This window comes from Anabrus simplex, chromosome 1 (genome assembly GCF_040414725.1).
Source record: "Anabrus simplex isolate iqAnaSimp1 chromosome 1, ASM4041472v1, whole genome shotgun sequence".
NCBI lineage: Eukaryota > Metazoa > Arthropoda > Insecta > Orthoptera > Tettigoniidae > Anabrus > Anabrus simplex.
The window spans coordinates 379,483,671-379,496,999 of NC_090265.1; the positions used below are offsets into that span (position 1 = coordinate 379,483,671).

At 43.3% G+C, this 13,329-nt stretch overlaps 1 protein-coding gene across 1 annotated transcript in view; it reads right to left on the reverse strand.

The window, feature by feature from the left end:
- The window catches only part of LOC136867905 (protein still life, isoform SIF type 1-like), a 500,721-nt gene extending 487,710 nt beyond the window's left edge, over positions 1 to 13,011 (reverse strand). The window contains exon 1 of the mRNA XM_068227017.1: positions 12,873 to 13,011. The gene's annotated coding sequence lies outside the window, so the exon portion shown is untranslated. The remainder of the gene's footprint in view (positions 1 to 12,872) is intronic.
- Between the last annotated feature and the right edge of the window lie 318 nt (positions 13,012 to 13,329).

Genomic DNA, 13,329 nt, shown 5'->3' on the forward strand with positions numbered 1-13,329 from the left:
AGGGATTTTAACCTTCACTGGTTAATTCCAATGACCCGGGGGCTGGGCTTTTGTGCTGTCTCCTGCAACTCACACACCACACATAACACTATCCTCCACCACAGTAACATGCAGTTAACCTACATAGGCTATGGCAAATGCCGCCCACCCTCATCGGAGGGTCTGCCTTACAAGGGCTGCATTTAGCTAGAAATATCCACACGAATATTGAGGGGTTTTTTTTTTTTTTAATGCAGACCTGGGATATTCGAGGAGATTTTATGACATGCGCTGTAATTCGTCTTCTGTCAGTTCACTTATCACTCTCCTCATTTTTTTTTCCAGGGTCTAAGCTTTGCGCGGATGGTTCCGATAGTCTTTCTGCTTCGAATTTTCCCATAAACGAAAGTCGTACAACGTGAGATCTAGAGAACGAGCTGGCCATAATCCTCTACTAATTATGCGGTCACCGAACACATTTCTAATTACAGCCATAGAATTACGTGTAGTATGGACCGTAGCGCAGTCTTGCTGAAAGTAGGCGTAATCCTCAATCAACATATTACAGAAGGGGTGAAAAAATAGTTTCCAGGTATCGTTCTGAGGTAGTGTTTCATTTAAAAAAACATGGGTCCAATTATTCTTCGTTCCGTAACTGCACATCAAACACCCACTTTCATATCATAAAGAGGTGCCTCGTACATCTCGTGGGAATATTCAGTGTCCCTGAGAATTATTCTATCCAATGAGATGAAACCAAGTGTCGAAAGCGAACTATCTAAATAATAGTAAGACACGGATTGCAACACCCTCCGACAGAATTTAAGAAAGGCTACGGGGTCTGCGACATTTAACTTGTACACTACGGAAACGTTATAGGAAGAAAAATCACTATTTTAAGCCCTCTCAGCACTGAGATGGGCGAGATACCACACTCCTGTGCAACTTGGGTAGACAGTTTACGAGGGATAACCTCAAGTCTGGCCCGCATATCTTGAAGTTTCTCGTTAGTCAAGACCCGCGTTTGTTCTATTTAAGACGGGTACAGTTAAGCAAAGCTTTTCACACAAAGCACGAACTTATGGTTTTGCTTGTATCCATTTTCTGAAAAACTACCTCACATAGGATTCCATTTTTAAAAGATATATTTCAACAATAAAATTTCGTTGTTCAATGGTGTGCTTAATCATGATGGCTAAATCTTACTGTGTGCTTTGAAATCACAATCACTGAGCGCGTCAAGTAAATCACTTCTTTCACCAGCACAAGTACAGGTCTCTAGTAATGACCGAGTTCTACAGCACAGAGGATGGTACAAAGAAGCTGTTGTCTCCCGCCGGGTAGTTCCTTGCTTGTGGGAATACAGCTTGTCTTTCCTGCTCGCTTGAGTTTGCCGTTAAATTCTTGTTTGGTGGTCACTGTATAAAGGCATGAGTTAATATCTAGGTCAGGACCTCTCAGGGTGTATGGCACCAGTGCATTGCGCGGTGCACGGTGCAAAAGACGACTTCGCTTGTTTGACCAGAGTGCAGAGCCCCATTCCTCGATTTGGAGCAATAGCGCTGTCTCTCTCTTTCATCACGCCTGTGTCGCTCGCTTCGCCTGTCTCCCTCTTCCTCACTTGCTCCGTAGCGCTCCAAATCCGAACCGAGTTGAGCCGAGCTTAGCCGAGTCGCTCCGAGACGACGTGCTGGTGCGAGCCGAGCCGAGTAAGACCGATGCACTGTGCACAGGACCTCTGCGCCTCAGTTTTCACGCGTGAGATTTTGGGTTGTTGAGAGGCCCTGATATCTGTTTAGTCCAATCACGCTTAAAGGGCTAGTAATCTTTCAAAAACTGCAGTGAGTTATCAGACTGGGTTGCTGCAGAACAGTTCATTTTGATACAGGAATCAGTCAGAACGGTATGTATTACTCCGCGAATTATCGCTCGGGTACCCGTACTTAAACTTTGTCCATCACTGATGTAATCATAGTCATTCCTTGATTTAAGATATGAGATATATCAGTTATTTAGTACTAAATGCAACTGGTGCCTGGGGGAAAACTGTACAGGTCAAATTGATGATCTCGAAAAACACCAATGCCTCCACTCGGAGGTGAAACTACACAAGTGTACAACATGCAGTAACACGTTCTCACGGAACAAACTAAGAAATAACCTATATAAAATTCTCTTCAGGACCTGCTCACCTGTTGAGTTAAACGGAGCATTGTACCTGCATTGCTGGAGGCCATAGCCCTTACGGGATTCACAAGACTACTTATTTATTTATTTTATACTACAACCACGGACATTGTTAAACTGCTAATGTTATTCACCTATTTATCGGCTGGCAAGTAGCTGTTATGACTTTAAAGAGTCAGTATTCTGACTTGTTAGAAATCATACTTTTCTGTATCAACTTGTTAAGAGTGAAAAAGTGGAGAAAAATAAGTAGTTGACAAAATACAATATTCAGTTCACCGAGAAGGTGGCTGTGCGATTTGAGTCACGTAGCTATCAGCTTGCTTTCGGGAGATAGAGGGTTCGAACCCCCATTGTCGGTAGGCCTGAACATGGTTTTCCGCAGTTTCCCATGTTTACATCAGTCCATACATTAATTAATGCCACGGTCGTTTCCTTCCCACCCCTAGCCCTTTTCAGTCCCATAGTCGCCATAAGACATATCTTTATTAGTGTGACGTAAAACAGATTGGAAAAATCTAACAAGAAGTTCAATCATGAGAGTTGAAATAAAAGACATAAATAAACACAGAATGATGCGTTTCGTCTAGTCAGCGGTCATCCTCATATTCCTCAAATCACAAATAAAGTACAAACAAACAAACGTATGTAAATTATCTGTATACGTGTATATTGAGCTCAAATAGTTTTTGAAGACGACGAGTTGCTGGAATTTCGTCCCGTAGGAGTTCCTTTATGTAGTGATAAATTTACCAACACAATTATGGCCTACTGCGTATGAGCATCTTTATATACACTTGCGGAAAAAGTATCCAAACACCATGAAATAAAGAATGTAGAATATGGAAATGTTGGCAATATATTGGTCGAGTTAACATATTCAATTGATTAAACGTACAACATTACAGGTTAATATACGCGCGAGAAAAGCATATGTGCTATGCTAGTCCATTAATAACAGGTGTAATCGCCTCTCTGTTGAATGCAAGCATACAAACGTGCATGCATTGTGTCGCAGAAGTGCCGGATGTCAGCTTGTGGGATGGAGTTCCATGCCCGTTGCACTTGGTCGGTCAATGCAGGGACGGTTAATTCCAGTTGTGGATTACGCTGGAGTTGTCGTCCAGTGATGTCCCGTACGTGCTCGATAGGGGGACAGATCGGGGATCGAAGAGGCCAAGGCAACATGTCGACACTCTGTAGAGCACGTTGGGTTACAACAGCGGTATGGGGGCGTGCATTATCCTGTTGGAAAACACCCCCGGGAATGCTGTTAATGAATGGCAGCAGGTAGCGTGCGTGGGATAAGCAAGAGAGTGTTCCTGTTGTCGTAGGAACTTACTCCCCAGACCACAACTACCGGTGTAGGTCCAGTGTGTCGACGCGGCAGACAGGTGGAATGCAGGCGCTCACCTGGCCTCCTTCTAACCAACATACGGCCATCACTGACAGCAAGGCAGAACCAGCTTTCATCACACAACACAATCCTCCAATGAGCTCTCGCTTGACACCACTGAAATCGCAGACGGCAGTGGTTTGGGGTAAGTGGAATTGCACGCAGCAGAGCGTCTGGCTCGGAGCTGTCCTTCAAGTAACCGATTTCAAACAGTTCGTTGCGTCACTGTGCTACCAACTGGCGCTCGAAGTGCTGCAGACGCAGTCCGCTGCGCCACAGCCATACGCCGAATACGGCTATCCTCCCTCTCGGTGGTGCCTCGGGGACGTCAGGAGCCCGGTCTTCTTGCGAGCGTACCTTCTCGTGACCACTGCTGCCAGCATGTATGCCTAGTGGAGACACTGCCAAGTCGTTCCGCAATAGCGCAGGACAATCCACCTTCACGAAGCCCCATTATACGGTCCCCTTCAATCGCAGTGAGCTGTTGATACTGGCCTCTTCGTCGTAAAGGCATTCTTGACCCACTCACTGTCACCCCGCCCAATATCACAGGTAACTAACGCTCTCGCACAGCTCAGCCAGTATGTGTAAAGTAATGGGGCCGCCACTAGCGTCAAGCTAATGCGATTTGCGGGAAATTCGAATTATAGTCATCTTTCAGATGTATAAACACGCCTATCAACATTCGATAACCGAGCACAACCCCTTCTTGGTGTTTCGATATTTTTTTCCGCCAGTGTATATGCGCAGTCCGTCTCCTTGACAGAACGGTCAGCGTATTAGCTTTCGGTTCAGAGGGCCCCGGGTTAAATTTCCGACCTGGTCGAGGATTTTAACTGCTCACAGTTTATTTCTCTGCCTCGGGGACTGGATGTTTGTGTTCGGCATAATACACTTCTCTTCATCTACGCACGGCACACCACACTATCAATCACCTTAGTAACACCCAACAGTGAATACATTCCTCCAGAAAGAATTGAACCAGAAAGGGCATCCGGCCGTAAAAATGGTCCAAATCTACATCTATTGCCTCCTCCATAAGGTGATAAAAAGGCCAGGAAGAAGAAGATATACCACCGGACTGAGCCGGGATCAAACCTATCATCTGCAGTTCAGAAGGCCAACGCTCTACCATTCGAGTCAATCAGCCCGGAAAACTATCTGAAATGGTAAATATCAAGAGTTCTCTGGGATTATAATAAATGGTTGAAGTATTTACTAATATTATTCAAGTAACAATGTTTTCCAATGTTAGTCCGATCAATTATTAATGCATGTATCAGTACAGATACCACACTGGAATAGGTTACCAGGCAGTCTTCACCCACAATAAGGCGCAGGAGTCGTGTTGAGCATGGCGTTCTGTTCATCTCTTATGAAGTAACAAGAAAACATAAATTTTCTTATTTCTAGACTAACGTCTATTTTACTGATTGACCGGGCGAGTTGGCCGTGCGGTTAGGGCCGCGCAGCTGTGAGTTTGCATCCGGAAGATAGTGGGTTCGAATCCCACTGTCGGCAGCTTTGAAGATGGTTTTCCGTGGTTTCCCATTTTCACACCAGGCAAATGCTGGAGCCGGGGCCGCTTCCTTCCCACTCCTAGGACTTTCCTCTCCCACCGTCACCATAAGGCCTATCTGTGTCAGTGCGACGTAAAGCCAATTGTAAAAACAGAAAAAATATTTCTTTAAAAGTTGCATTACGTCGAATCGACACAGATAGGTCTTATGGTGGCGATTGGGCAGGAAAGGGTTAGTGGTGGCCTTCATTAAGGTATATTTTCCTGGTCTGAAAATGATAAACCACGAAAAACCATTTTCAGGGGGGCTGCCGACAGTGGGGTTCGATCCCACTATCTCACGAATAATCGATACTGGCCGCACTTAAGCGACTGCATCTATCGAGCTCGCTAGCGTCTAATTAATGTTAATGTTATTGATTTTTCATCTCACTAACTGCTTTTGATGGTTTTCGGAGACACCGAGGTGCTGGATTTTCTCCCACAGGAATTCTTTAACGTACCAGTAAATTTACCGACACTAGGCTGACGTATTTGAGCACCTTTAAATACAACCGGACTAATCGGACTTGGCAAATTGGGCTCAGAAGGCCAGCGTTCTACCGTCTGAGCTATTCAGGTTGGCAATCTAATGTCTATAATAATGTTATTGGCTTTACGTCCCACTAACCATTTTTACGGTTTTCGGAGACGCCGAGGTGCCGGAATTTAGTGCCGCAAAAATCTTTTACGTGCCAGGAAATCTAACAGCACGAGGCTGACGTATTTAAGCACTCTCAAATACCACCGGACTGAGCCAAGACTGAACCTGCCAAGATGGGGCAAGAAGGCCAACGCCTCAACCGTCTGAGCCACTCAACCCGGCTAATATAATTTCTGTTGAAAAATATGGGGCACTTAATCTAAAATGGCAATAATTATCAATGTGTAAGATATACTGAGCGTAATGGCCGCGCGTGTTAAAACCCTACGGTTCTGCATTGGGAGACGCGTGGGTTCGAACACCACCGTCGGCTGTCCTGAGAATGCCGGGAGAGTTCCTATTCATAGGCGATAGCCGATTCCTTGCACATCCTTACCCAGTTTCATTCACCACCATTCATTTCATCTATTAGTTTCTCAACTGAGTTTGGGATCAGGAAGGGCATCCGGTCGTAAAGTTAAATGTCATATTAATTCATCTCACCTCATCCCCGACTTTTCCGGCTCCATGGCTAAATGGTTAGCGTGCTGGCCTTTGGTCGCACGGGTCCTGGGTTCGATTCCCGGCAGGGTAGGGAATATTAACCATAATCGGTTAATTCTACTGGCACGGGGGCTGGGTGTATGTGTCGTCTTCATAATCATTTCATCCTCATCACGACGCGCGGGTCGCCTACTGGCGTCAGATCAAAAGACCTGAATCTGGCGAGCCGAACTTGTTTTCGGACTCTCCCGCGACTAAAACCCATAAGCTATTTTATTCCATTTAATTTCATTATCCCCGACCTAGTATCAAGAAACGGGACTAAGAGGTAGACACCGCGGTGTAGGGGGCAACGTGTCCGCCTGTCACCCGGCGGCCGCGGGTTCGATTCCGGGTTTTTAATTGTAAATTATTAATATCCCTGGCCTGGGGACTGGGTGTTTGTGTCATCCTTAACGTTCCTTTCCTCACATTCAACACTTTGCACTGACGCAATTTACAAAATACACGCAGGTTCCTCACATATGGTGCAGGTAGGGGCAAAAGATCTTTCTAGGTCGACGCCCCGAACAAATAGCATTAAAAATGCGGGTAGACATACATCGCTAGGGTTAAGATATACAATTAAAGTGTTTACGGTATTCATTTTCTTAATTCCGAGTATTTTAGAAACCTGTTAACCATGAAAAATACCACAGAACTGAACTACCGGGCGAGTTGGCCGTGCGCGTAGAGGTGCGCGGCTGTGAGCTTGCATCCGGGAGATAGTAGGTTCGAATCCCACTATCGGCAGCCCTGAAAATGGTTTTCTGTGGTTTCCCATTTTCACACCAGGCAAATGCTGGGGCTGTACCTTAATTAAGACCACGGCCGCTTCCTTCCAACTCCTAACCCTTTCCTATCCCATCGTCGCCATAAGACCTATCTGTGTCGGTGCGACGTAAAGCAACTAGCAAAAAAAAAAAGAACTGAAGTACGACAGTTTTCATTTCCATGCCTACCCTCAATTAATTATAAATGCTACATAAATACCGATACCACATTGACACAAGTTATCAGGCAGTCTTTACCTACACTGACTTCTCTAACAAAACTTCATTTAAATCACATTTTGGTTAAGGATATGCACTTGTTTCACAAAAAGGAAATAAACATGAACTGGCAATAAACTAAACAAACAATCAGAGACATAATTCTAAAATTAACAGATCTGTTGAATCCATTTTCTAAGAAGTCTCGGAAATTAGCTTTTAGATTGTAAACTGAACATACAATTCGCTGTAAAACTGTTGACCTTGATCCTATTGTTCTTGTTCTGTACCGGTATTTAAAGTAATACTTTTTAGTGAATTGCAATCTGAATATCAGAATAATTCACTTGTATCAGTGTCGTCATAATGAAAAAGTCATGAACAGGCGCACCGCATACGCATCTCCATTGTGTTCTATCAGCATTTTGTGGAGGGAACACAACTGCGCAACCATCCACTACTAAAGGAAGAATGAAAGAGACGTGACTCTTCGAATAATGAGGGTATCGGAAAAAGAAATGAAGGGTGTGAAAGTGGAAGACACCGACGGCCCTGCAACTCTAATACTGTATCGGTCGGAGGTCGGATAGGATTGATTGATTGATTGATCGATTGATTGATTGATTGATTGATTGATTGATTGATTGATTGATTGATTGATTGATTGATTGATTGATTGATTGATTGATTGTCATCGGCCCCTAATGGTACGAAATGAGACGAAATGAAATGACAACTTAAAATTCCAAAATGCTCCACTGACCGGAATTCAAAGCATGAGGACGAAGAATGAATGGATGGACGGATATGAATTTAAAATGATCAGTGGATCCGACCCACAGTGCCTCACATGCACAGAAGCTGGCACAAAACAATAGTACTACTGACCAAGGTACTGCTTCTATAGCACGATGCTGAATCGATTATGCGTATAGTCGAAACGGGTCCAAAATCCAGGTCATCAGCCCCTCATAATGGTATTTATCGCTAGGAAAGTAGAACCATGCTATGTGTAATGTTGCGGTACTAATCGAAAGTAGCGGAGACTCGCGGTATTCCACACATTATGGTACTATTCGCAGGTAGTGTAATGCGCACATGTAACACAGACCTATGATGTTTCGCACATTGCGGTGCTATTTTCAGGCAACGCAAGCCTATAAAACCAACGCAAACCTATGGCGTTCCTCACATAAATGGACTAACCACAGGGACCCGTACTATTCCGTGGAATTCCTCACATAGTGGAAACTGAGCATAGGTAAGGCAGAACCACGGTGTCGCTAATCCCATGCTGTCGCTCATATAGGCGTACCAACCACAGGTACTGTAGGACCCACCTTCTGATTCACACACTGTCGCTACTAATCACAAACATATTGCGTATTAAGTAAATACAACCCATGGTGTTCCCTGCCTGATGATACTGATTACAAGTAGTTTCGTGGTTCTAATTGGATCATCCCTTGGTCGCCCCTTTTAGTCGCCTCTTACCACAGGCAGGGGATACCGTGGGTGAATTCTATGTCTGCCTCCCCCACCCACAGGGGGGTGTGTTTGGTCCGCGAGAGGTATTTTATTTCCCTCAAATCCGCCGGCAAGCCGGTTAGGTCCCCCCCTAACCGCCACCTGGGACGCGCCACGTGGGAGTATCACTTCTCCCCCTGCTACGCCGGCGTAGCAGGTTCGTGGGGTCGGATAGGAAAGATGAAAATGAGGAGTCAGGCACAAGCAAATACAAGACTCTGCTAAGGGCCTGGAGTTCGCCATTTGAGGCCTCTGGGGTTCCCCATTTAATTGTCTCTTATGACAGACAAGAGGTACTGTGGGTGTATCCTTCCACCTAGAGTACATCCACAGGGAAAGTACTTGTCGAATTACGCAAGACTAGAAAGACGTGTTGTACAATATGATACATCAGGATTGAAGAGGTTAAATTAAAGGTAAGTTCCTAGTATATTATGTTCGTAGCTTAGTTTCCGTTCAAAAAAATGTGTAAAAACTATTTAAGGCTACCAATATTGTAGTTTCACGTGACAGCTAAATTAGTGATCATGAAGAGAGTACCTCCAGATTTATATGGAATTCAAACCACAGAGATGTGATATTTTGTTCAAAAATACTACGTGAGAATTCTTCACGTTGTCACACGGCTATCACGCCCCCAAACATCATATAATTTGTTTAACGGCATCTTTCCTATTATTCCAACTAGTTGTACAATATGATTCTTTAGGACTGAAGAGGTTAAGTTGAAGGTACATTCCTAAAATATTTTGATAGTAGCTTAGTTTCCGTTCAAGAGAATGTGTAAAAACTCATTATTTGTTGTTGTTGTTGTTATATTTCTGACATTGCGCGATGTTATGATGCAAGCATTTGTAATTGGCCGAAATGAGGTTCTGAGTAAAGTGGTAGTGGTCTTTGTAAAATATTTCCATCCTAGCATATTCCTGGAATTGGTATTAGAACATAGAAAAATCCACTTCAAGAATGAGCGGGAGGTGGGGATGCAGAAAATGGCTACCGTGGTTAAGGTAAAAAGTCACCTCGAAACACTCTGTGTTATAGTTTCGCTGTACCAAGAAAATTCAAAAGCGTTTACGCAAGATTTTAATAAGCACGTTCTTGTACATAATATTACGTCTGCGGGACAAAATTCCGGCACTTCAGCAGCTCCGGAAACCGCGCAATGTAGTTAATGTAACGAAAACAAATAACATTATTAGTATTACGTCAAATGGCTCAGAGTTTTCGTATAAGCCCAAGAAGAATCAGAGCTAAACTGTTCTTGCATGCACATTTGTTCCGCTTGTGGGTATTTCTTGACAGATTTTTGCATCTATCTCATGCCAGGGCCACAGCAAAATCTAGCTTCCACTAAAGTCTCAGTTTTTCAATTGGCTTTACGACGCATCGACGATGAGATAGGAAATGGCTAGGAATTGTAAGGAAGCAGTCGTGGCTTTAATTAATGTACAGCCCCAGCATTTGCCTGGTGAGAAAATGAGAAACCACGGAAAACAGTCTTCAGGGCTGCCGGCAGAGAGGTTCGAACCCACTATCTCCCGAATGCAAACTCACAGCTGAGTGACCCTAACCGCCCGTCCAACTCGCTCGGTTAGTTCCATTTATGGCTGTAATGGCAAGGGAGCTGCTAACGTAGGAGTGATGCTGAGTAATGACCTTCAGGACACGACTATTGCGTCTGGATACCGTGGCAGGTCCTACTCATAGGATCAGTTGCGCTGCAATACCACTTTCTGGCTTAGTGAGATAACTGCATTACCTTCGCGTGGATCTAACTTGTGGATCTAACCAGCCTCCAGGCTGACAACTGTTAAGCCATGATAGAGATATATTATAGTACCTGACGTTTGACCAATGGCCTAATTCACAATATATGACGCATGAACGAGTTGGCTGTGCAGTTAAGGTTGCGTAGCTGTGAGCTTGCATTCGGGAAAGAACGTGTTTAAATCCCGCCATCGGCAGCTCTGAATACGATTTTCCGTGGTTTCCCATTTTCACACCAGCCTGGGATTGTATCATAATTAAGACCACGAACACTTTCTTTCGAATCCTAGTCCTTTCACATCCTTGCATCGTCGAAAGATTTCAATAAGTTTGCTAATTCGACGTAAAACCACTAGCAGAGCAGAAACACAATGGTTTATTGTACTAGAGAACAATTATTCCACCACATTTCGCAATTCCTACTAAAAATCTCAAGAAATACCAAGAAAAAAAACCTTTCTCATTCTTGCTAAAGGAGCGTAGTAAACGTGTATTAAAGAACACACTGAAATACAGAAATACCGGTGGCTGGTTCTGAATAAAAGCAAACGAATGAGATAAATCTAATGGGTGATGTTAAATTACTACTAAAAACGCGATTTTCAAGCTGCCCCAAAACATAATTAAAACAATCTTTCACTCAAGATAGCATCATTCATGAGAGGTGATCCCTTCTCGGAGATGAAGATGGTAGGATATATGTGGAAAAGTTAGTAGAGCTGTGCAATGCTGTGACGTCAGCAACGGGCTACATGGAGCTCATGATCGATATCTGAACGCGACCACTCCCTCACTGGATAGATATGAAACATACCAATTCTCCTCAAAATACAGTATACAACTTATCTCATAAAATAAGTCCACTGTCTATATGTTCTTATTCACAGTGAGAACCGAACTATGTCAAATATGGTACCGAAAATGTAATTCCTTACAGCCACTTCTCCAAGGAACTGATGATAACATGAAGATCTAATGATTCACGCATGAAGTGTAGAAAAAGCAGAGTGTAACTACTTCAATATCTCATTCATTAGATACAATTTCTTCGTCTCTAAGAATAAATAGAAATTCACATATTCCCCAATACAATTGAACAGATGCCGCAAGAATGTCACATTCAAACACGAAACATGCTTTATACTAAACATCGCGGGAATACCCGCTAGTATCTTACGTAATTCAGAATTAAAGGAGTGGTTGTCCATTTTTTCCTATCGTATTTCATCTGAGATATTACATTTTGAAGTAAAATGGATCTCTGTCTATACGTGCTAACCTACACACGCATTGAAGTCATCGCCGATGGGCGTAAATGTGCACTGGAACGAAGAATACACAGAACAAGATGACTTAGGAGACGTCACCAGCAAAACAAAAACATAAACATAGAGCCATATGTACAAATCCTCCATTAGCGGCGCATGAATTATGTAATTTTGAATAAGACTCTGAAACGGCCATGAAATCCACTGACAAGAATTCTAAATTATTCTTCTGTTGTATTTGACTAGCTCCGCCCTTTTCAGTGCAGATGCAATGACACAGTTTGCCAACATCTGGGCGATGGTTGGTTGGGTGGGGCCCTCTCGTGTAACCTACACTTAACTATCGCGCTCATGCCGGTTTGGTCACATCTCTGCCCGTATTGGAAAAATAATACCTACGTTTCGAACTTCAAAACAGGAAAATATAATTGGTGATAGAAACAAGTGATATAATTTATTAATAATAGGGATTGCAGGTTAAGACTTCTGAGTTTCACGTTTTAAAAGTTGTTAAGAACTTGACACTACTGATCATCAATCATTTATAATTAAGCGAAAGAAATATCATGCAAAAGGTGAGAATGTCTAGACTGCAAGATATAGTTTGGATAGCATCGAGTCAGATAATTAATAATATGAAGAATTATGTTAGAAAACACCCCAAAGTTTGAGATCGAAGGCTGTCGTGTTTTCATTCTACAATGAACAAGCGCGATTTTCACTGCAGCCACAGAATACGGTGCAAAAATCCATACTAAGGTAAAAAAGAAAAGTATAATTATAACAAGAAATCTGCCATGAGACAGCACTTGCGGACTTTATAAGTAAAATATGAAATACTGTATCCCATAAAGTAAAATGCGCAATTCACCAAACCCTATCGGACACTTCATGTAACACGGTGTCTGAGAGGTTGACAGCATGTCAAGTGACAACAAACACACTGTACCAAAATTGCACTTCTATCGAACACGTCTGAATACCAATTCGAAACTTTTCCAGCACCTACCTGTTTAGACGTCCAACTTTGGTCATGAATCTTTCCACCTTCAATAACACTTGCTTTTGGCCCCATTATAACAGTAAGCTAATGAAAATAATAACACACAGAACACTCGATGATGACACAAGATGTTTAAAACCAACGAAATTAAACGGAATTATAACAAATGTAATTCAGTAATTTAAATGCACCGGTTCAACAATGCTGGCAATTCACTGACTGGCTAGAGTGTACAACCTCCTGCGGTTACGCTCGGTAACCGAATGGCTCTAATTCATCCACAGACTAAGAGAGAGCGCAGCTATCGCCCTCTAGTTGCTCAGTACCCCGCTAGATTTCAGCAGCACAGCGGGCAGTCAGCTGTCGTGAAAAGGATCTATTTTGATGAAGGTAGAGGCATTGTGTTTATGTCATTGGCAAGCGTGTTTGTTGTCAACAGTACAAAACGTGAACAACGCCACAC